The sequence below is a fragment of the Dendropsophus ebraccatus genome, chromosome 8, assembly GCF_027789765.1.
Source record: "Dendropsophus ebraccatus isolate aDenEbr1 chromosome 8, aDenEbr1.pat, whole genome shotgun sequence".
In the NCBI taxonomy this organism is placed as follows: Eukaryota; Metazoa; Chordata; class Amphibia; order Anura; family Hylidae; genus Dendropsophus; species Dendropsophus ebraccatus.
In genome coordinates, this window is record NC_091461.1 from 65,513,209 (window position 1) to 65,536,010 (window position 22,802).

The following is a 22,802-nucleotide window of genomic DNA, read 5'->3' on the forward strand; positions in this document are numbered from 1 at the left end:
GCCCTTCTCTCCCGGCAGTATACTCTGTGTACAGCCCTGCTCTCCCGGCAGTATACTCTGTATGTGTACAGCCCTGCTCTCCCGGCAGTATACTCTGTGTACAGCCCTGCTCTCCCGGCAGTATACTCTCTATGTGTACAGCCCTGCTCGGTGTCTCCGGCCGGCCGCCATGTGAGCGGTGGGCAGAGCTGAGGTCCCGGGGCGGGCCGGGCTGGAGGCGGTGTCTCCGGGGAGCGGGGGGAGGCGGGGGCTGCTGTTATTGTTGCCGCGCTGTGAGGCGCTGCAGCTTGCTGCCGGGTTGGCGGAGGCCGGGAGACGAGAAGAACCGGTCCCCGGACACTGATAGAGGCTGGGGCGGGAAGACGAGGGTCACCGGGGCGGAGAACCTGAGGAGACACTACCGGCTGGGGGAGGGGATCTCTCCATCAACTTCCTGCCTTCCGAGGATTTGCTTTCCCGGATCCTGGTCTGCCGCCGCCGCTGCTGCAGCTCGTCCTGACCCGGGGGGGAGGCGAAGGAGCCCGGACTGGCCGCAGGTAACAGCGCGCTGCTTCCTACGTGAGCTCCGGGGAGAGGAGGGGGCGCCGGGGGCTCTGACCGGGCTGGCGGCTGCTGCGCTATCACATGGAGCGGACCTCACTGGGTCGCTGGAGTGGAGACGAGTTTGTCATGTGGCAGGACAGCTCACACTATGGGGTCCTATAGGAAAGCCGCTGCAGTAGCGCTACTCTGCTATTACTAAGCAGCTAACTCAGCTCTGCTACATGGTGAGGTGTGGGGTGCGTGTGGGCAGGGGGCGGGGTGGTCGCCCCCAGGTCAGGTTACAGTCCTACACGACACTGCTCTAGCTGCAGGCTTAGATGAGCTCAGGGGAGTCCTGGGACAGTGCAGGGACCCGACCCCTATACAGGGGATCCCCATCCTTACAGTGGTCTCATAGTTGTGGTGGGGGTCTCTGCTGCTGGTTATAGCAGATATGGACAGGTCATACAATGTGTGATCCCCATCCTTACAGTGGTCTCATAGCTGTGGTGGGGGTCTCTGCTGCTGGTTATAGCAGACAGGTCATACAATGTGTGATCACCATCCAGAGAGTGGTCTCATAGCTGTGGTGGGGGTCTCTGCTGCTGGTTATAGCAGACAGGTCATACTATGTGTGATCCCCATCCTTACAGTGGTCTCATAGCTGTGGTGGGGGTCTCTGCTGCTGGTTATAGCAGACAGGTCATACAATGTGTGATCACCATCCAGAGAGTGGTCTCATAGCTGTGGTGGGGGTCTCTGCTGCTGGTTATAGCAGACAGGTCATACAATGTGTGATCACCATCCTTACAGTGGTCTCATAGCTGTGGTGGGGGTCTCTGCTGCTGGTTATAGCAGACAGGTCATACAATGTGTGATCACCATCCAGAGAGTGGTCTCATAGCTGTGGTGGGGGTCTCTGCTGCTGGTTATAGCAGACAGGTCATACTATGTGTGATCACCATCCAGAGAGTGGTCTCATAGCTGTGGTGGGGGTCTCTGCTGCTGGTTATAGCAGATATGGACAGGTCATACAATGTGTGATCCCCATCCTTACAGTGGTCTCATAGCTGTGGTGGGGGTCTCTGCTGCTGGTTATAGCAGATATGGACAGGTCATACAATGTGTGATCCCCATCCTTACAGTGGTCTCATAGCTGTGGTGGGGGTCTCTGCTGCTGGTTATAGCAGATATGGACAGGTCATACAATGTGTGATCCCCATCCTTACAGTGGTCTCATAGCTGTGGTGGGGGTCTCTGCTGCTGGTTATAGCAGACAGGTCATACAATGTGTGATCCCCATCCTTACAGTGGTCTCATAGCTGTGGTGGGGGTCTCTGCTGCTGGTTATAGCAGACAGGTCATACAATGTGTGATCACCATCCTTACAGTGGTCTCATAGCTGTGGTGGGGGTCTCTGCTGCTGGTTATAGCAGATATGGACAGGTCATACAATGTGTGATCACCATCCTTACAGTGGTCTCATAGCTGTGGTGGGGGTCTCTGCTGCTGGTTATAGCAGATATGGACAGGTCATACAATGTGTGATCACCATGCAGAGAGTGGTCTCAGAGCTGTGATTGTGGTCTCTGTGCTGCTAGGGTTATAGCAGATATCAACTAGTCTAATGGACAGGTCATACAATGAGTGGTCTCCTAGCTGTGGTGATGGTCTCTGTGCCACTAGTCATAGCAGATATCACCAGGTCTAGTGGATGGTCATACAATGTGTGATCACTGTCCTTACAGTGGTCTCCTAGCTGTGGTGATGGTCTCTGTGCTACTAGTCATAGCAGATATCACCAGGTCTAGTGGACGGTCATACAATGTGCAGGAAGAATCCAGCAGCCATGGCATTGTGACTATGTATTCTGGGGTTATATGGATTAAAGAGGGATTCCTCCTTTATCTGTGGATGTATTGTAGGTGAATGTCTTGCTGTGTGTGTGTGTGTGTGTGTGTGTGTGTGGGGGGGGTAATCCTGTTGACAATTATACCTGGTATCCTATGACATAGGGTAGAATTTCCCTTTAAGTTGCCAGAAGTTCAGCTAGCTGAAAGGATCTCATGGTGTGACAGCTGTCAATTTATAAGAAGTTAGTTAGATAGTAAAATAAAAGGGCGCAATAAACACTTTATAGGGTTCCCAGAAATACTTAGTTGGGAATGGTAACTGGATGTATGTAGTCAAATAAAAAAAAAAGCAGCTCTGTACTTTGTAGTAACAAAACAATGTCTTGGGTTTCATATTCCATCTACACAGTCCTTATAATGTGTGGTCCATGGGGTTGGGTCATGTGACTGTCTGCCCCTGGCTTCATTGCTGTCTAGTGGGATGATGGGGGTTGCAGAGCGCTCAGTGGTTGGGTATATAATAGTATGGGGACCAGCCCTAGTTTACAGTGGCATTGGAGCCTATGTATAATATGAGCAATTGAGGAAATATACCTGTATCACTCAGTGTATTGCAGCAGTAGTACTCAGGAGCATCCATGACCTGTATACACAGAAGTATAAATGGCAGTCTCAGTATACAGGGCAGTCCCTGCATACATGGTGCTCCCAGGGTATTGGAGTATACACAGTGGTCACAGGATACATAATGTAATTGTTTATCCTCCAATTCCCCAATGTAGAGGTTAAGCTGGCAGAGCAGGTGGAGCCTCGGTGTAATGTACGGCTGGTGAAGGCCCTCAAGCGAATTCTTCTGGATCTAGAAATCTGAGACCTGTGGAGGTGTCAGCCGCAGCCAGAAGTGTGAACAAGAAGATGAGTTTCTAAGGTTGTTCTTGAGCTTCTCCAGCAATGTCTCGGAGAGCTCCTCGGCATTGTGCCTCCTTTATGTAACCCGTATAGGCGGTGTGTTTACCCGGTGGTGTCTGCTGACATGTTTGTACACGATATGACATACAGGCAGATGCTGTTGTGCTTAAACACCCTTCAACTGTCACTGCTATATTATAGGGTGAATGATATACCTTATACTCTGCACATGGCTGCTCTGTCAGTGTCAGTAGTCACAGCAGACAGGGTATGGACTCCAGGCTGTATATAGACCAGGACTGATCCCACTGATCACATGACACTTGTCAGCCAGGGAGCTGTCATGGAGGACACTTTGCAGTTGCATTGGGAAGTTGCCTTTGTCCTGCAGAATCATTGCCAACCTGTTCTGGGTGGATCCCAAGCCTTGCAGGCGGCTGGCGTTCTAGCAAATGTTAGTAAGCAGGACATGGAACAACATACAGGCAGCCTGTAATGTAACATTGTGTCAGGTTTGTATGGGATGGAAGCATTCTAGCAATCCTGGCAGCTCATTGTAGCATTAGCTTACTGTCCTGTATTCATAGAAGAGCATGGGGAGGTGGTGCTGGATGGTGTGCTGCCTCCTCCTAGATGGGGCCTCTGTATCTGCTCCATTAGCAGCATTGGAAGAAGTTGTCTTGTAGCTGTGGAGCTGGCAGCGTACAGGGACCTGTCATTCATTATAGATCTGACTGTGGAATGCTGTAAGGGTCGTCTTGTAAATGTCAAGTGTAGTCGGAAAGACTCATTTTTCAGCTGAGAATATCGGTGACGTTTGCTGAATTCAGCTGCTCTGATTCATAAGATTCGGAGAACCCACAACCAGAAATATTGATCATTGAAGCCTCCAGGAGCTTATTCATTTGTTTGACATTTGTAGAAAAATGTTTTCCCACAGAGTAGCAATATGTTCTAACTATTTGTATGGGGAACCTGATGTCTGGGCGGCGGGAGGCGCTCTGCTTCACCCTGGGGCCTCGGAGCTCTCAGGCCTGGCATTGGGCATCTGCATCTGTGCTTGTGTGGGTAGTAGTCTGTAGTAGGACGTTGGATTGTGGTCCCCATGTATAGGAAATGAACGTTACCCTTGTAATGCTCCCAGAAATGTTACAAAGCCAGGATCTGCACCTTTAAGGGCCCCTTTACATTACTGTCTGTACTTTTGTGTTGTCACATTATCCTTTGACAGTGTGAATACATCTCTATTGTAGGTAAGCAGATGAGAAAAGACACCTGTCAGGATCTGTTACATGGGCCTGAAGCCTCACTATTACAAAAGAGCCAATGGATTTTCTGTTTTGTCCCATGAGTTGCCCTCAGAGATTTCCTATTTTCAGCCAATTCCTCCATTATATACTGTAAGCTGGTCCTATAACTAAAGGACTGAACACTGATGCCGGATAGTATCACATTATACTTGGTGCTTTTTGTGTGTGTAAAAACATATTGCTTTAAGTTTGCAGATGTTTTCCATAGGCCTCAATGTAAAAAAAAAGGTATATACATACAGGGGAAGATTTATGAAAGGGTGTAAATATACACCTGGTGTAAACTGCCCACAGCAGCCAATCACAGCTCAGCTTTCAGCTCTGATAAGATATAAGAGAAGCTGTGATTGGTTGCTGTGGGCAGTTTACACCAGGTGTATATTTACACCCTTTCATAAATCTCCCCCTGTATGAGTTCTAAAAGCCAAAATGTAAAGGTGCTTGAAACAATCGTTTGTACAATGTAAGTCAAGGGATATGTCTGGCAACATGTTTGCATTGTGTTTAAAGGAATACTGCGTGATGTGATTGCTAATACCACAGAATTCCTTCCATCACGTGGCGTTAACAGCTGCACTCCAGGTTGGATGAATTGGCGCCCCCTGTAATACACTGTGTGCATGTAATGCTTCAGCGAGCAGACCCTGGATGGGAACACATTGGGGGAATTTATCATCAGGGTGTTTTTCTGTGTGTGGTCTATTGCTGCCGTGTGAGTGATAGACTGGTGTATTGGAAGTGCAATTTATTAAGTGAAAGGCTAGTCTACTTTTGGAGTCGGGGACTTGTTGCTGCATGCAAGTTTTTAACAATCGTAGGCTTGTATTTAGATGGTTCACACAATACTGGAGTTTGTATGAGACAGATGCGGAAAAGTCACATGTGAGCAGCTTTACAGGGTATCTGTGGTTGTAAATGATTCCTACAAGGGCATTCGATAAAGCAAAGCCACACCGGAGGGCAACTGTGCCAGATAGTCCATAGGACTTAGATGCAAAAGGTCCAGCTTGTTGCTTCTGGCAGTTCCAATCCATGATGCCAGACAGGTGTGAACCCAGCCTTATGGAGTTGGATTAAGTACAGTGGTACCTCGGTTCTCGAACTTAATTGGTTCCATAAGGCAGTTTGAGAACCGAGCAGTTTGAAAACCGAGCAGTGTCTTCCCATAGGAAATAATGTAAATGTGATTAATTGGTTCCAGCACCAACCAATAATTACCTACAATACTCATTTATTACACTGATAAGTGCTCAGTATAATCACTACAGTACAGTACAGTACAGCACTATACTGTACAGGACATTAAACATAAGAAATGTTAATCAGAACCAGCAATTATAGTACAGTAGTCATCAACTCCTCACCCATCCTTTACTGTATAGCATCCCCCCCATCCAAGCACTGTAATGTATGGGAGATGGTGGTGCACTGCCTGTACTACTACTGCACTGTATATGCACTCCAGCAGTCTTATACAGCACTGTACTGTATGTGAAGCCTCACCACTGCTTAACTCGCCCAACCCACCATCCACACTCGCAAAAACGTTCGAAAACCGAGCAAAGTTCGAATTCCAAACCCTACTTCTGAGTAAATTTTCGTTCGAATACCAAGCAGTTCGAGTTCCAAAGTGTTCGAAAACCGAGGTATTACTGTATTTTGAGGTCTACAAACAGAGATTGGTTACTGCACAACTTGTATTAAAGGGGTAGTGCGGCGTTTAACATTTATTCACTAAATAATACACATTACAAAGTTATACAACTTTGTAATGTGTGTTATTTAAGTGAATGGCCCCCTTCCCCGTGTTCCCCCCCACCTTGGAAGTGTGGTGCAGTATACTTACTCAATTGCTGTCGACCCTGGCCGCATAGTTATGCTCAGCCAATCGTGCCTGAGCAGCTGATGACACGGCAGAGGGGGGGCGGCATGAGGGACGGCTGGAGCAGTCCGGTGGCCTCCCGAAGATGACGTCTCTCCCTCCGAAGATGACGTCGTCGACGCAACCTGGCGGCTGTGGTCGACAGAAAATGAGTAAGTATACTGCACCCCTCTTCCTTTGTTGGGTGAACATGGGGAAGAGGGCCATTCACTTAAATAACCCACATTACAAAGTTGTATAACTTTGTAATGTGTGTTACTTAGTGAATAAATATTAAACGCTGCACTACCCCTTTAAGTGATAATCTACAAGCGGGATCTGCTGTTGGCACCAGGAGATGACTGGTGACCAGTTCTCTATTCCTTTACCTTATAGCATATGCAACAGAGCGACAAGATGTGTATGACCAGCCAGCTGAGAAACTTCCAGCCACTATCCTGTCTGTGTGACTGGCATTACTCCAAATGACTAGTGGTCAGGAATAATGTGTGACTCGGCAGCGCTAGATACAGTATTTACTTCCTATGCTTTGTTGCAGTGTAAAATATAGAAATATAATGTGTTTGTGATCTCTCCATTGATGAGAGCGGCTGCCTTAGACATGTCATGCACTCTGTTCTCTCCTGTGTTATGGCTGTGTACAGTACGGACCTGTAATAGGGCGCACAGAAGTACATAGGAGTCTGTCCTCCAGAAGGAGGATATGGTGCGTTCTAGAATCAGCATATGAAGCATCCGGCTGGTGCACTGTGTGTCGCTGTACACAGTTCACACTCACTGTTCTGCCCAGCAAATAAAGGCCCAATCTGTCGTCTGCACAGGAAAACATTTCCAGTAATATCCCCTTTTATTTCAGTGGAATTTGTTTCAATGGCAAATGGCATTAGTTGGCACCGGTTCACCTCTGTTCTGTCAGGTGGGCAGTAAAGTATAGCCGCTACGCTATTCTGTCCAACGTAAAAGGGAACAAACAAACCTGACATTTTATTATATCAGCATTTAAGTGATGAAACCTATTGACATGCATCTTTTATGCTTTGTGTTACAAAAAGAGGTAATGCTGGGGGGGAACAGAGCCTTTCACCATGGATTCCCAGCTTATATGTCCAGCAGTGTGTCTTCTGTAACCAGCGGTTTCCTTTTATATAGTCCTTGTATGTCGTGGATGGATCCTTGTACTATAACCACTGATGCTCTGTAAATCCAAAACCAGATCTGGGTGGGTGGTGATGTACCTGCAGTTACAGTGGAATGGTTGGGGCATGGGCACCAGGGCTGGGCTTAGGTTGGTAAATGTCCTGCACAGACTGTTCTTTACATGGACCCTTTCTCATGTACAGAAATACCTAGTCTTTAAAGCATAAAAAGAAAAAAGTGTACAAGCCTGCCTAGTAACCATGTGGAGTGGTGACAAGGGGATTTTATTGCTCTCACTGCTGTTACTGAGCCGCTGTGTGCCCCCTTCCATAGTAAATTAATTCTCATTCTCAGAGCTGGAAGGTTTGCAAGTAGTGCACATATAGGGCTTTCTTTCCATGACTTCTTTGGACAATCGCAGCACACACTTCTCTAAGGGTATTTTCCCACTACGGAACACACGTTGAAACTTCAAGCGATGGACTCTGCTTGAAGTTCTGCCTGTCCCATAGACTCGGTGATATTCTGAAGGTCAATCTGCCATCGGCCCAAAGAATTGCCATGTCCACCATGGGCCTCCGCTTGAAATATTAGCATATGTTCCTTAGCGGGAACATTCATTTGTGCCATGAGATATTGCTGCTGAAACTGCACTAGACTCAGCAGGCTGCACTGTGTTGATGATTTACATGGTACATTACTATAGATGGTGTCAGTGTTGTTACTGATGCTTAACCTTTTTAGGGGCATCGTGTATCCTTTTCAGCAAGTAGTAGGTACACAGCTCCTGCTTTTTCTGTATCCTGAAAAAAGCACAAGCCTGGTCCATCCCCAACTCTCCCCTAATATGTCTGATTACTGGAGACAGATTTCCCTTAACAACAAGCAGTGGACAGCAGATTGTCCAGAGAAGCAAGACGTCTGGTGGCCAAAAATTCAGGGATGTTTTTCTGAGGTAAGTGAAGTAATTTACAAACATGTAAGGACTCGCAGAGGCTATCAAATGGAGGGAAGTTGTTTGAAACAAGAGGGACCAAATAAACTACACAATAGCTGGATCCTGTGCAGCTACCATTCTGTGTCTTTGGGTACTAAATTTGAAACCTCTGGGTGCCCAGACCACTGGCCTAGCGATCCCCCATAATTAACGACCAGTCATGCACCCAGTGTAGGCTGATATTATATCCTTTTTTATAGACTTTATCAATGATCGGCGCAACTTGGCTACTACAGTAAAATACAGCAATGGACACAATGCAGCACATAATAATAAATGTCTTCTTACTAGAGGCAATAAGAAAGACACACATAAATTAAAAAAAAAAAAATGGTTACGGCAGTAAATCTCCCCATCATTGTCATTTTATGGAGTCCTACAGGCTTCTTTAAATACTATGGATATTCCTGCTTCCATACTTTATACCTGAGCCAGTAACCACTAATGGATGTGCCGTATGAGGCATATATTGGGAAGACAATGTAATAAAAGAAATGGCTGCATTGTGAATTGTTCTTCTAACCCTTGTGGCTTGTGCGGAGCGTGTGTGGGAATGAATTGAGCAGGCTTCCCTGGACTGACGCACACCATGTAGTTAGTATCTCATATGTTTCTTGGCGTGCAGATTCTAGCCGTAAATCTAATAACTTGTGCAGCATTAAGGTTATAGATGGGCTGCTGCAGAGATTTTGCAGGACTTGTGCTAGGAAATGAAGTCACTTACCTGTCTCTGGGTGACCCAGGGAGTCTGCAGGGACAATCTCTCTGTAATGGAATTGTGTGACTGAGCAAAAGGGAGGAAGCTCGGCGGCCTGTAATGAGCTGTCAGGCAGTCTCTTCTGGAATCTGCCTATGAATAATACATCACTGATTCCTGCTGCCTCTTGGGTGCCATGTGGATTTTAGGCTTCAAATAAGCTCTTTTACCATTTGTTTACTTGAGTCCATCCACAAAAAGAAGGGATCTGTCTTGTTTGTTGGTTAGAGCTGGTCAGAAAACCCACACAAAAGTGCTAGCAGGCAGCCATGAGCAACTGGTGGGTTCTGGACTGCCAAAACTATTGTTATCCTGTTATACCCTATGTGTGTATAAAAAAAAAAATATGTATATATAAGTCCAAGACCATGCGCTATACACTGCACATGTATGTTGGGATCTTGTCACAGTGAGATGCCGATATATTGTCCACTGACATGCCCCATAGATTTAAATGGCCCAAACATAGCTAATGATTATGCTTGGGTTAATTTAAAAATTTAAGTTTTGACCCAGACCCTGAAGCTTAGCTTGTTTTCAAATCAATTGGTGTCAGAAAGTTATACAGGTTTGTAAATTACTTCTATCTAAACACAGTCTGACACAGTGTTCTTTGCTGCCACCTCCCTCTGTGTCAGGAACTGTCCAGAGCAGTAGCAATTCCTCATAGAAAACCTCTCCTGCTCTGGACAGTTCCTGTCATGGAAAGAGGTGGCAGCAAAGAGCACCATGTCAGACTGGAAAGCCTACTTCCTGCAGGATGTACAGCAGCTGATAAGTACTTTGAACTGATTAGTGCTTTGAAAGATTTGAACATTTTTAAATAGATGTAATATACAAATCTGTATAACATTCTGACACTAGATGATTTGAAAACAGTTTATTTTCTCTAAAGTACAGCTTTAAGTTCTGAGCCCACACATGTATATATTCGGAAAATGACGTTCAGAGAATTAGCATATTCATTAGTTGAGTTTGTTTGAACCATTGAAGTCAGTGGAGCCTTTGCCTGTCCATGCACGTATACGCCATCCCATTTTGACAGGGTGTCGGCAAATTATGATGGAAAGGTGGCCTAAGGCTGCAGGTTTATGGATATAGTTTAATTTGCTATGTCTGGTTATTTTTATTCTTGAGCTTTAATGCCTTTCATAGACTAGCTGCTGGGGGACCACCGCCAAAAAGAGAGATACCATTTATAATCTTATATTCATTCTTATAAAGGGGCACTGCCTTCTGACACAGAGCACCCCATTAATTTCTCTTATCGCCTAAAGCTACTACCTCAGACTCTCCATCCACCCTGATACATTATCGTAGATAAATGCAGCTAATCTGATCTAATGTAATCTAATCGGAAATAATCTAATCTTAAAAGAACATTTGACAATGAAACTATTATCTACATCAAAGGCAGCTGATATATTCCTGGAAACAAAATAGTTTTCACTCCTCATAGTGACAAGTGCTGCTTTCTTATACACTGCTTAGATAATATATGCATATTTGTAGGAAGAATGGGCCTCCTTTTGGTAGGGATTTACTATGGCCTCCAATAGCTTTCCATTATAGCCCATGGAGGTAGAGTAATGGCCGTGACGCAAGCCCAACAGGCACAACAGGGCCAAGAAAGCTACTTGTGTCCAAGCAACCCAGAACAATGCGGAGCTAGCCCGTCACTCGTCACATCGCTAAACTCTGCAATGTTCCTGGAAAATACAGACCCATCGGCAGCCCAGCTTGTGGAGCCATAGTCTTAGCAAATGCTCGGGTTAGGACAGAAAGAAGAACTTAACCCATAACTTAGTGGCTTGCTCTAGATGTAGTTGCACCAGTGCAACTCTAAGCAGGTACTTCTCTAAGCAATACCTATAAGTACGATAATTTATTATCATTTCTTACACCCAGTTATGTCCCTATTGTAGACTCGCCCAATAGTGATCCATTCACGGTATATTTTCCAAGGCACCCAATAGTAATACAACCTTGTTTACAGAATTTACAAAATTAGACGGTCCTCTAGTCTAATCTGACTCATTTATAATTACACTGAATGTAGTCTCTTATGCTGTGTTTACACGGAGCGATAATTCGCCCGATCGTACGATTAACGATTTCGAAGTAACTATTTTTTTTTAGAACAATCAGCATTTAGACGGAATGATATATGGTACGGAAAAATCGCTTTGCAATCGTTTCGCGATCACTATCTCTATATCCTATCTCGCACATAGGTTAAATCGGGGAATGACTGTTTACATGGAACGATCTGCGAATTTTTTGCGAACGACAATTTAAGAACATGTAAGATCAAAATGAACGATTTCTCGCTAATCGTTCGATCGTTCGCTGCGTTTACACGTACGATGTTTGAATTCAATCGTTATCGTGCAAATTCGAACGATAATCGTTCCGTGTAAACGCAGCATAATGCAGGCAGATAATCTGAAATGAACCATCGTAGGAACACTCATTGGTTGTCAGCTGATTTGATGTTTTTGTGTGACTGGTATAATCCTTATGGGCCCCGCATCTTGCTGTCTAAGCAGTGGATCCGTGTCCCGATAACAATACATTGAATGGTTAGAATCTTTATAAAACATTGAGTGACTAGGTAAATACTTCCCTTTATTTTTCTTGTCCTGATTTTTGAGCTTTTTTCTTTCCACACTGAACATGAAAATAATAATTCTGTAGGTTTCTTTCTGAAATCTCTATACGGTTTATTTGCACGCCACAGGCACCCATTGGACCTTACTGCTCGCTGTAAAACGATTTTATGATGTGAATCTGGTGTCTTGGATTTCAACATGCCTGATCCTCTGTTTCCCCGGGAGATAAGCAATGACATAGGTGTCTAACAGAGGCTTATCTCCCTCTCTCCATTAAAATGAACATGTATGATTGCCTGATCCTAGCGTTTGTTTATTGGGAGGTCAGGAGAGATTGCCGTAAGTTTACAAAATTCTGCATTTAGTGTTCTGACAGAAAGCAGAATATTCAATTCTTTATTATAGCTAAACCTCAGATCGGTTTTTAGCTTCTGACGATCTGTATATTTTTCTGTATATATTTGTGGGTGACAGTAGTTGCCCCATTATTAAGTAATATATCTTCCCTTTTAGATCATACAGAATGACACCTTTTTTCATCTAACCTGTCCAGTACTGGTGGTCACACATGCTCAGTCCTAGCACCTGCATATGTAGGTGACATAATGGTTTTTTGCTTTAGTACAGGGCAGTCAGCATCAATGCACTGAAAGCAATGGCTGCTGACCAGCTTTGGACACAGTAGGTGGGCGTTCTGAGAGGGAATCAGAAAGGGTCACTAAAGTGTGCAACAACAAGATCTATTTACAGGAGATTGTATTTGACTTTTTTATTTTAATTATTTCAGTTGAGAAATTAGTTTTGTGTGATGAAACAAAGAAGTGTAGTGTTCCCTTGTAGGACAGTCCTTTTTATGAGAAGGTATCCCTGTTCCTTTTCGGTGACCTCCATATTGTGAAGCGCAGACAACATCCGACACATCTAGGAGGAAACATTAAATCATCTTTATTCTGAGAGACAATGCAACTCATCTCCTGGCAAAGCCTGATTAACTGTGTCCACATGGCCTAAGAGGGGATTAGCCAGACCTGCTGCTCTGCAAGCCAGATGAATGGACTTGTCTCAGAGCTGCCCACACTCCTGCACTTTTTAGATTTATCACCATGTATTTAATTCATCGTTCCAGCGCTACCCACAAAGCTGCTCAGCATGGCATGAGTTAAAGGGGTACTCCTTTCTTTATCTTAGGATAGATATATGTTTATCCCAGGCAGGTTTAAATTCTGTTATTGTAGATTTACCAACCACATCTGCTGGAAGTTTGTTCCAACTTCTACTGCTCTTTCAGTAAAGTAACATTTTTACACTTTGCGTCTGATCTCCCTCCTCCTCCCCCCAAGTAACCTCAGATTGTGCTCTTGTTTTTGAGTTCTCTTCAACCTTATTTAGTCATTTAACATATTTAAAGGTTTCGGTCATGTCCCCCCTTTCCCTTCTTTCCTCTAAACTATACAGATTCAGGCTCTTAAAGGGGTTATCCAGCGCTAAAAAAAACACATGTATTTTCACCTTTAGGCTGGGTTCACACAACGTATATTTCAGTCAGTATTGTGGTCCTCATAGAGCAACCAAAACCAGGAGTGGATTAAAAACACAGAAAGGATCTGTTTACACAATGTTGAAATTGAGTGGATGGCCGCCATTTAATGGCAAATATTTGCTGTTATTTTAACAGCAATTTTGGTTGCAATATGAGGACCACAATACTGACTAAAATATACGTAGTGTGAACCCAGCCTTAGGGTATGTGCGCACTACAGAATTTGGGCAGAACTGATATTCTGAAGCTCAATTTGCCGTCCGCCAAAAAGAATTGACATGTCAGTTCTTTGGGCGGACGCAGGATTGAGCTTCAGAATCATTGAGTCTATGGGATAGGCGGAACTTCAAGTGGAGACCGCTGCGCAGAGACTGCTTGAAATTTCTGCCCAAATTCTGTAGTGTGCACATGCCCTTACTTGTGGCTTTATGCAGCATTTGTCATTGTGGGTTCTGCATCTTTTCTGTTGTCCATTTCATTCCATATATATACTCATACTAGTTTGATATGATCACACCTCCAGACATGCTGGGAGTTCTAGTTCTCTAGGTAATGAGGTGGGTTTATGTACAGTAAATCTTTCTTCCCTTTAATCTTATTAGTGGATTGTGTGCGATGGACATAATAAAGTGCTTATGTCCATGTCTTCTGCATAACACAACAGGCAGATTAGTTGGGTTATAGAGAGGTTATAATAAAAGGAAGGTGAAGATAGGCTGCCATATCTTTTGGCCTGCAGGTAGCTTATACGAGTGTTGTTTTCCTGCTCGCTCTGCATTTTGCAGGTTTTCATTTCTGAACTGAACTTTTGAAAACCTGATGAGATGTTTATTCATGAAGATGTATGTCTAGGGGATATGAAGATTCCCAGCTCTGCGCATGTACAATTCCTAGATGTAGCTAGGACATTAGTGTCTGTGCACCTCTAAGGTTATGAACACCTTTGAACTTTTTCATTGCTCTTCTTGTACTTGGAGAAATATTTGAATTTCTAATTTTTCACCGCTTGACTCCTGCAGCTTGCATGCGTAAGCAGCTGAATGCCATTGTGCGCTCATTGCATTAGGTAGCTAATCTAACTTGCAGTAGCAAAATCAAATAAATGCAGATCAAATAAGATGTCAGCTTAACCGAGGGATGTGTTTCTACATTTATTTGGAATACTTCCTGAATGTGGCCCAGGTGTGTGGCGCTCCTTCGGCTGATAATCGGCATGTGTAATGCTGCGTTTACACGGAACGATTATCGTTAGAATTTTTGCAATAACGATCGCATTTGAGCGATACTCATTCCGTGTAAACACAGCAAACAATCAAGCGATGAGCGAAAAATCGTTTATTTTGATCTTTCAACATATTCTCAAATCGTCAATCGTTCGCTAAAAATTTGCAGATCGTTTCGTGTAAACAGTCTTTCAAAGATTCACCCTATGTAAAAGATGGGCTTAAGCGATCTTTAGCGATCGCATTAACGAATTTTCTTACGAATTTTCTTACGATTTTTCTAACGATTTATTAGTCTAAACGCTGATCGTTATAAAAACCAAATTGTTGCTTCAAAATTGTTAATCGATCGATTGGGTGAATTATCGCTCCATGTAAACGCAGCATAAGGGTCTGTTCACACGTACAGACTCGCTGCGTAAAACTCACACAGAACTCTCATCAAACTCGCATGAAAGTAGCTGCGTTTTTTTGTGGTGTTGAACTTGCCTGTGAAAATCAAAACTCACATGTAATAATCACACCAAACACGCATTGAGAATACACATACATTGACTTGATAGCAATCAGTATCGCTGTGAATTTATGTGCGAGAAACTCACAGCGATAAATACGCAGTGAGTCTGTACGTGTGAACAGACCCTAAAAGTGTCAGCAATCAGCCAAGGAGCCAGTAACCGTCAGCAGCGGAAAGAGAGCAGCTTGCAGTGTATAATAATTTGTAATTGTTTTACTAACATAACACAAAATGCACTTGAAAGGTGTTCAAAGGTGTTTATAGCCTTTCAGCCATGGCAGCAATGCCCTAATCTTTCTAAAGCAGGGACAATTCCCATCATGCCTGGACAACCAAAGCTTTAGCTGTCCAGGTTTGATGGGAATTGTAGTTTTGCAACAGCTGAAGGTTCCCTATCCCTGTTCTGCAGGATCAGTTTGTTTCCTTTATCACCAGGTTTAGGCTGCCCTATCTCAGGGTTGCAGAAAAATAGTGACAGAGAAGCTGAGCGGAATGACATATCATTTTGTTCTGTGCAGCTAATTCAGAGATATCCTCCTGAATAACATGGACAATAAGTACTCCGTGAGCCCAGTAGTCCTGATTATTCATGAGAAGCAGAAAACTCCGCCCACCAGCTGCTGATTGGCAGCTATACCTCCATGCTGTGTATAGGCAGTGATCTGTCAGTCAGCAGCTGGAGGGCAGGGGGAGGTGTGCAGCAAGAATCCTATTCTCCTGCATATTAGGAGAATGGCTGAACAGAATTATGTAAATAATACACCAATCTGTTCAACATTTCTGTCACTAGTTTGCTGGCCTCATCTAAGACAGCATAAACCTAGTGACATATTCCCTTTACATTTAATGAACATGGTACTCGGTCTGAGCTGCTTGTGGCTGTTGACATAAACGTATGCTTCTGAATGTCACATTAGCCATAGGGTAAGGAATGTAGCTGTAGGGATGATACAGATCACTGATAATTGTGATGACCCAAGTGATTCTTGGGTGTGAAGTCCTCATACTCCTAACCATAACCACATATTGTCTGTTTTATATAAAGCTGTAATCTGCCTCCCATTATGGTGCATGGGTATTACTATACCTCTATGTGCCCCCTATTTCATACAGAGGTTTATACAGTTTCTGTACAAATCCAGCAGAAGAGAACCTGCATGTTATATATGTACAGATGGATTCTCTAGAAACATTTCTTCCTGGGAAGGATAGCTCTGTATATGCGGCTAAGGGCCCTATTCCACCGGACGATTATCGTTTGCATAATCGTTAACGATTAACTATCTCAAACGACCGCTATTGCGAAAGACCTGAAAACGTTCAGTCATTTCCATGGAACGATAATCGTTACTTATGATCATAATTGCGATAGTTTTTCTTCACTATTTATTCGCTATTGCGTTCGTATCTATTGCGAACGACCGAACGACGTCTTAAGGCCCTATTCCACGGGTCGTTTAGAGGAGCAATATCGTTCGTATTCGGCCGATATCTGCCGCTACGAACGATATTCGTCCGGTGGAATAGAGTGCAACGATCAGCCGACATCGTTCATGTCGGCTGATCGTTGCAGTCGCTTGTTTTTCAACATGTTGAAAAACAAGCGACTGATATAGCAGCGATCTGCTGCCGTCGCTCCGTTGAATAGGAGCATCGGCAGCAGGCGCTGCTGTATGCTATGGGCTGGCCGGACGATCAGCGATCCCCCGGGCAGCCCCCCCAGCAGCTCCCCGCCGCCCCTCCCGCACTCACCTGCTCGCTGACGCTGCGTTGAATAGCGGCGGCAGCGAGCGGGGAACGAGGAGCAAACGAGCGCTAATAGCGCTCGTTTGCTCCTCCAAACGACTCGTGTAATAGGGGCATAATTCAATGCGAACGTTTTGCGAACGAGCAACGATAAAAATAGGTCCAGATCTTATAAAGCGATCAGCGATTTCTCGTTCGGTCGTTAATCGTTAACTGCATTTCAACCGAACGATTATCTTTTAGATTCAAACGATTTAACAATAATCTGAACGATAATTGTCCGGTGGAATATGGCCCTTAGTGCTAAAAGCCTCGGTTTTACAATTAAAAAATATATATTTCTTTCCATGCCACCAGACTACTCAGTTTCGTCACTGGCCGTGATTGACAGACACAGCAATGTGACAGCAGTCCCTGCCTATTAGGGGACTAAGTAGACTAGCAAGACAATTTTGTTACAGGGGTTATCAGGGCATATACATTTTTATTTAATTTTTTTGATGGGGACGCTTTTTGTAAAAGAGGGAGTGACATCTCTTGGTCCCCTGCTCGTCACTTTGCGACATGGACTCATCAGCAGTGACTGCCCGCTAAGCCAGTCACAGACTGAGATGGAACATGTCTGTAGCCAGTGATAATCCGAGAGTCACTGCTGAGACAAATTCATGTCGGAAATAGGTTGCAGAGTTACAAGCAGGGGACTAGATGATGTCACACCAATATGACTTTGAAAAATAGTTATTTTGTATTACATTGAAGATCTAAGCAGAAAAAAAGAGAACCTATGATGGGTGAGTATGGGCCCTATTACGCACAAAGATATCTGACAGGTTTTTTTTTAAGCCAAAGCCGGGAAGTGTTGCAGCTGGACTATGGGGAGGTAGAAGTTAGCCTGGCCTGATCAATTGAGGCATGGCATGGTGATGTGAAGCCAAGAACTGGACAGGTCAGAGATGTTATGGTGGCCCAAGGGCGATTATATTGGGCAGTGGCATTAATGTTGCCCCTGATCAGTCTATGTGTGTACTGACAGGGGTGGACGAACTGGGGGAGACTGTAAGACAACACTAGATGTGGATGGGGAGTAGATTTTCAGTATCCAGGTATGAGACATTTCCATAGACTTGGCATCAACAGTAAATTTCTGAGCACTATGCGTTTCTTACTCGGATGTGTCCAGCCCTGCTATAAGGAACAGTACAGCTATTTATAGTCACTGTTCAGCATGAGTTGGTCTGGGAACAAAAACCAGCAATATATATGTACCTGAGGTGTTTGCTGTACGAGACTGCTGCCTGACAACCACCTTCTAAGGATGCCAGTTTCTCGGGTGCTTGTAATTCAGTGCGAGATGTGTTTGCACTCTGGATGTTATGCAAGGAAGCTAAGACTTCGCACACTTACTATTTGGTTTAGACAGAGCTTGACGGGAATTTTTCTTGTCTAAAAGCCAAGCTAAGTAAGTCATTTACTAATAAATATGTAATATCGCTTCCGATTTTTCACACCTCGCAAAGCGTTTGTGCTTCGTAATAGTTTTATGCATGTTGTTTTTTCCTGATAAAATAGTCTTTCCACCTCCTAATTTCTCCTGAAATGCTCTTGATAATGTGCCTTGAATCATTTAGAGACCTGGAGCTGTGCGGCTTGTAAAATATGCAGCGCCGTACCAATTAAATTAAAGACAACCTGTTTTGTTTGTGCATTGAAATGGATGTCTTGCACTTCCAGGGCTGAAATATGCTAACCAGGCTTTTGTTGTGCTCGAGACCAATTCACCGTCGGGTGCTCTCCATGCCATCACTTACACCAGAGATTAAAGGGATTCTCCAGTTTTGTGTAATTAATGTGTATAGAAATGAGCACATTACGTGCTTAAATTAGTAATCTACCTTCAGCGGGTCTGAGAAGAGCAACTCCTGAAACAGGCCGAAATTCTGGCTGACTGCTGTATGTGCCACATGCTAAATTTACTGGTATTTTAGACACTTTTTGCACATCTCTAGACTGGTTTTGAAAATAATTTATGACTAAATCAAATGTAGAATGGTCAGGTTTGTTATTGATTAGTGTTAGTTTTGGTGTGATATATTGGTATAAAGTTACCCACCCAAGAGGTGTAAAGAAGAGTAGCTGATGTGTTTAGCAAGATCAGCCAAATCTATCATACAGTCTGCAGTACTGGGGTAATTTGGCGCTACTTTTGCCTGCCTCATTAGATTTTAAGCTAGGTGGCTGTACACTTTCAATAACACCCCATGAAGGTAATTTTCCATCATGTCCAACCCCTGTCTCCACCAACATACTCTTTTAGTGGTCCGTTGGGCAAGCCCCATACCCCTTATACCAATGGCCAAACTCGCTGCAAGTGACGGGTACAGCAGACGAAAGTATAAGTTGTCTGGGACCTTTAGGGTGGTGCAGGTGGAATTCGGAACTCCGCCTGTTTTACTCTGAAAATACTCTTAGGCTAGATTCACACGTACCGTATCTGCAGTGTATTTTATGCTATGACTTTGCAGCGAAATCCGCTGTGGATACCTCTCCTGTCAGTGTCAATGTGACTAAATACTCGCAGTGGGGTGACAATGTAATCACATTGGAAATGACAGGAGAGGTATCCGCAGCAGTTTTCGCTGCAGTCACAGCGTAAAATCCACTGCAGATACGGTACGTGTGAATGTAGCCTTACTGTATATATTATACTTTTTGTAATTGCTACAATTTGTCACAGAACTGCTCTAAATGGCGGTACTATTTCTGAGTAATCAGAATTGTATCTCCAGCCAGGAGTCCTAGGGTGGGACGCCAACCCTGAAGGACATTTCTCTGTTTGTGTATAAGCAGAGATCTGTCAGTCAGGGCTGGTAGACCGTCCCAATGATTTAGAGCCCAGTTCCCACTGGAGATACAACTGTGGTTATTCGGATAAGATTCAGAATTGTAGGTGTGTGTATTAATTTCTTATTGATTTATTTTTAATAATCATTTTAATAACAGATCTAGAAATCCTCTTTGATTTGGGTTATTTGAATGGCGCAGGGTTCTTCCTGTTGCCAGTCTCCTGAGCGTTTTTTTTCATGAAACTTTCATCGTGCACAACACTCTTTTGGTTGCATTTTCTGTGCCCTAGTTTTCAGCTGAGCTAAGGGCCATTATATTCATCACAAATGTGTGGGTGTTGGGGAGGAGCCCAGAAAAGGAAATCGTGTGAACCTCGAATTTACTATTATGAGCATGTGCTACCTGTGACAGGATGTCTCTATTCCATAGATACCAAGAAGCTGTGTGTTTTCATTGGCAAAATTTGAAAAAAAAAGTAATCTTTAGCATGGTTTTGATATGAGGCTTAAAAACTAGTATTTAGACTAAATAGAATGTAAGTGCTGGACACGTGAGCGCTTACATTGTGCCGCCTATTCCAGTCTCATCCACTGTTACTGTGCACATGTAAATGGGAAGTTTCTCACATCATTACCTGTCCTCCTCTCTGCTCCACATCTCAGCGTTCAATAGAACAAATTGCATCAAATAAACCTCTAGGCGAGGGAAGAAATACCCAGCATCACCATCCGCCTTCTCTGTATGCTGTACATGGATTATCCTCCTTGTTCAGATCCTGCATTTGGATAATTTATTGGAACTAATGAAAGAACGCAGCAAATACAGTTAACTTCTTAACCTTTGTAGGCAGGAGAGAAAGCAAAACAAGCATTGTGCATACACAGAATAACTGCCTAAATAATGCTGAATGTGTACATCTGCTTCTCAGTGGGATTTGTCTCTTACTGATACTTACTGATACAACAGCAATGTCAACAATAGCAATATAAAGAACTGAGTAGATTCTTATATATATATATATGTGTGTAGGTGGACAGTATGTGTGATAGGGTTATGAAGAGGGAGATTTATCAAACATGGTGTAAAGTGAAACTGGCTTAGATAGTATTATGTGGAGTGATGAAGCTTCTTTCAAATTATCCAGTGATATTAACAGACATAATTGTATGTACAAGTATAATGAGAACATGCATTTAACATTAGAGCAACAAATGAATGAGCCTGTTGTCAATGTTTTGGGTGCTATTTCAAGTTTTGGTGTTTTAGGACCAATATTTTTTTGATGGAACAGTCACAGGAAATGAGTATCTCAAAATTCTAATGAATCGAATTGTTCCTCAGATGAAGCAACAGCCTAATTCAAATGACCTTTATTTCCAACAAGATGGGGCCCATCCACATTATTTAGGAGTAGTCAGCGAGTCTCTTAATGAAACATTTCCTAATAAAGAGGCCCTCTTGATTGGCCGGCACATTCACCAAACTTGACCCCAATGGATTTTGTTTCCTTTTGGGGAGTACTTAAAGACTAAGTTTATAGTCGAAAACCAAAAATGTGTTGGTGATTTGAAAAATTACATAAGAAATGCATTTCAAGAAATTAATACCCATAGAGACTTGTGCAAAAAAATGTTTGTCAAAGCATAAGAAGCAGACTTTAAAGCTGTGCAGATTGGAAAGGAAAACCGTTTGAGCACCTGCTCTGATAAAATTTAAGGGCTTTTGTATTATTGTTCAGAATAAAATTCAATTGTCTATGTTATGCTTGTGTTAGTAAATAGTTAGTAAAAAATTGTATGTAAAAAGCAAAGTAAATGTTGTTTTCTGTCTAAAATATATATATATCATTATATATATATATATATATATATATATATATATATATATATATATATATATCTATCTCATTATATATATATATATATATATATATATATAAATAAACATTATATATTTAGGGATGGACCGAACTGAACCCGAACGCTCTGCATCGGATTACCACTGTCTTCCCGCTCCGTGCAGCGGGCGGATACAGCGGGAGGATCGCCTGGAAAACTGCGATACAGCCTATGGCTATGGCTGTATCCCAGTTTTCCAGGCGTTCCTCCCGCTGGATCCGCCCGCTGCAAGGAGCGGGCAGACAGCGGTAATCATTGCTGATGGTTCGGGTTCGTACGAACTCTGTTCGGACCATCCTTAATAAATAAATATATATATATATATATATATATATATATATATATATATATATATATATATATATATATATATATATACATACTCATACTCACTCGTTTAGGGCCTTCATCTATTAGTCATAATGAACAAAATGAAGAGGGATTACACTGACAGGGCAAGTATTTGCTTCAGGCGTGAAACTGTGTGGTTGGTGAAACCCAGGGTCAGACTGGCCATGTCTTGTGTGCTGCTGTAGCAGTGTGTTATTTGATGCCTGTTTTTTTTATTTTTTGTTTTTTACTATACGTAAAATTTAAATCTATTTCTTAGCTTATGTATTTCCTAACAGTAGGAATGGTTGTAAACCATTTACTCCTTACCCCCCAAAAAACACCAATAATGTCTTGGCCACTAGGTGTCTGTTCCCTGCAATCTGCTTTGCACTGTCTATTGTAAAGTTTAACAACTCTAAAAACAGCTGTTTCAGAACAGAAAACCAGGTGGGGGAGGGGCTTAGCATGTTCTCTGTGTTGGAGCGAAGAGACTGTACCTGCATTTAGATGTGTAAATGTGCACTAAATACATGTACATAATTTTATCATAAAAGTAGTAGCCAGAGTTAGGAGTATGTGGAGATTTCTTCCACGGCATGTTGTGTTGGAGAGGAAGAGACTGTACCTGCATTCAGAGTGAAAATAAGGTTTCTTCTTAGCAGTGCTTAGTGTAACATCTGCCTTGTTTTGTTTTTGCTTTTTATTTCATTTCTGCCCATTCC

General features: G+C 43.2%; 1 protein-coding gene across 1 annotated transcript in view; it reads left to right on the forward strand.

Moving 5' to 3' along the window:
• The first annotated feature begins 274 nt into the window (after positions 1 to 274).
• NDST2 (N-deacetylase and N-sulfotransferase 2) overlaps positions 275 to 22,802 on the forward strand; it is a 118,670-nt gene continuing 96,142 nt past the window's right edge. Inside the window, exon 1 of the mRNA XM_069980598.1 lies at positions 275 to 536. The gene's annotated coding sequence lies outside the window, so the exon portion shown is untranslated. The remainder of the gene's footprint in view (positions 537 to 22,802) is intronic.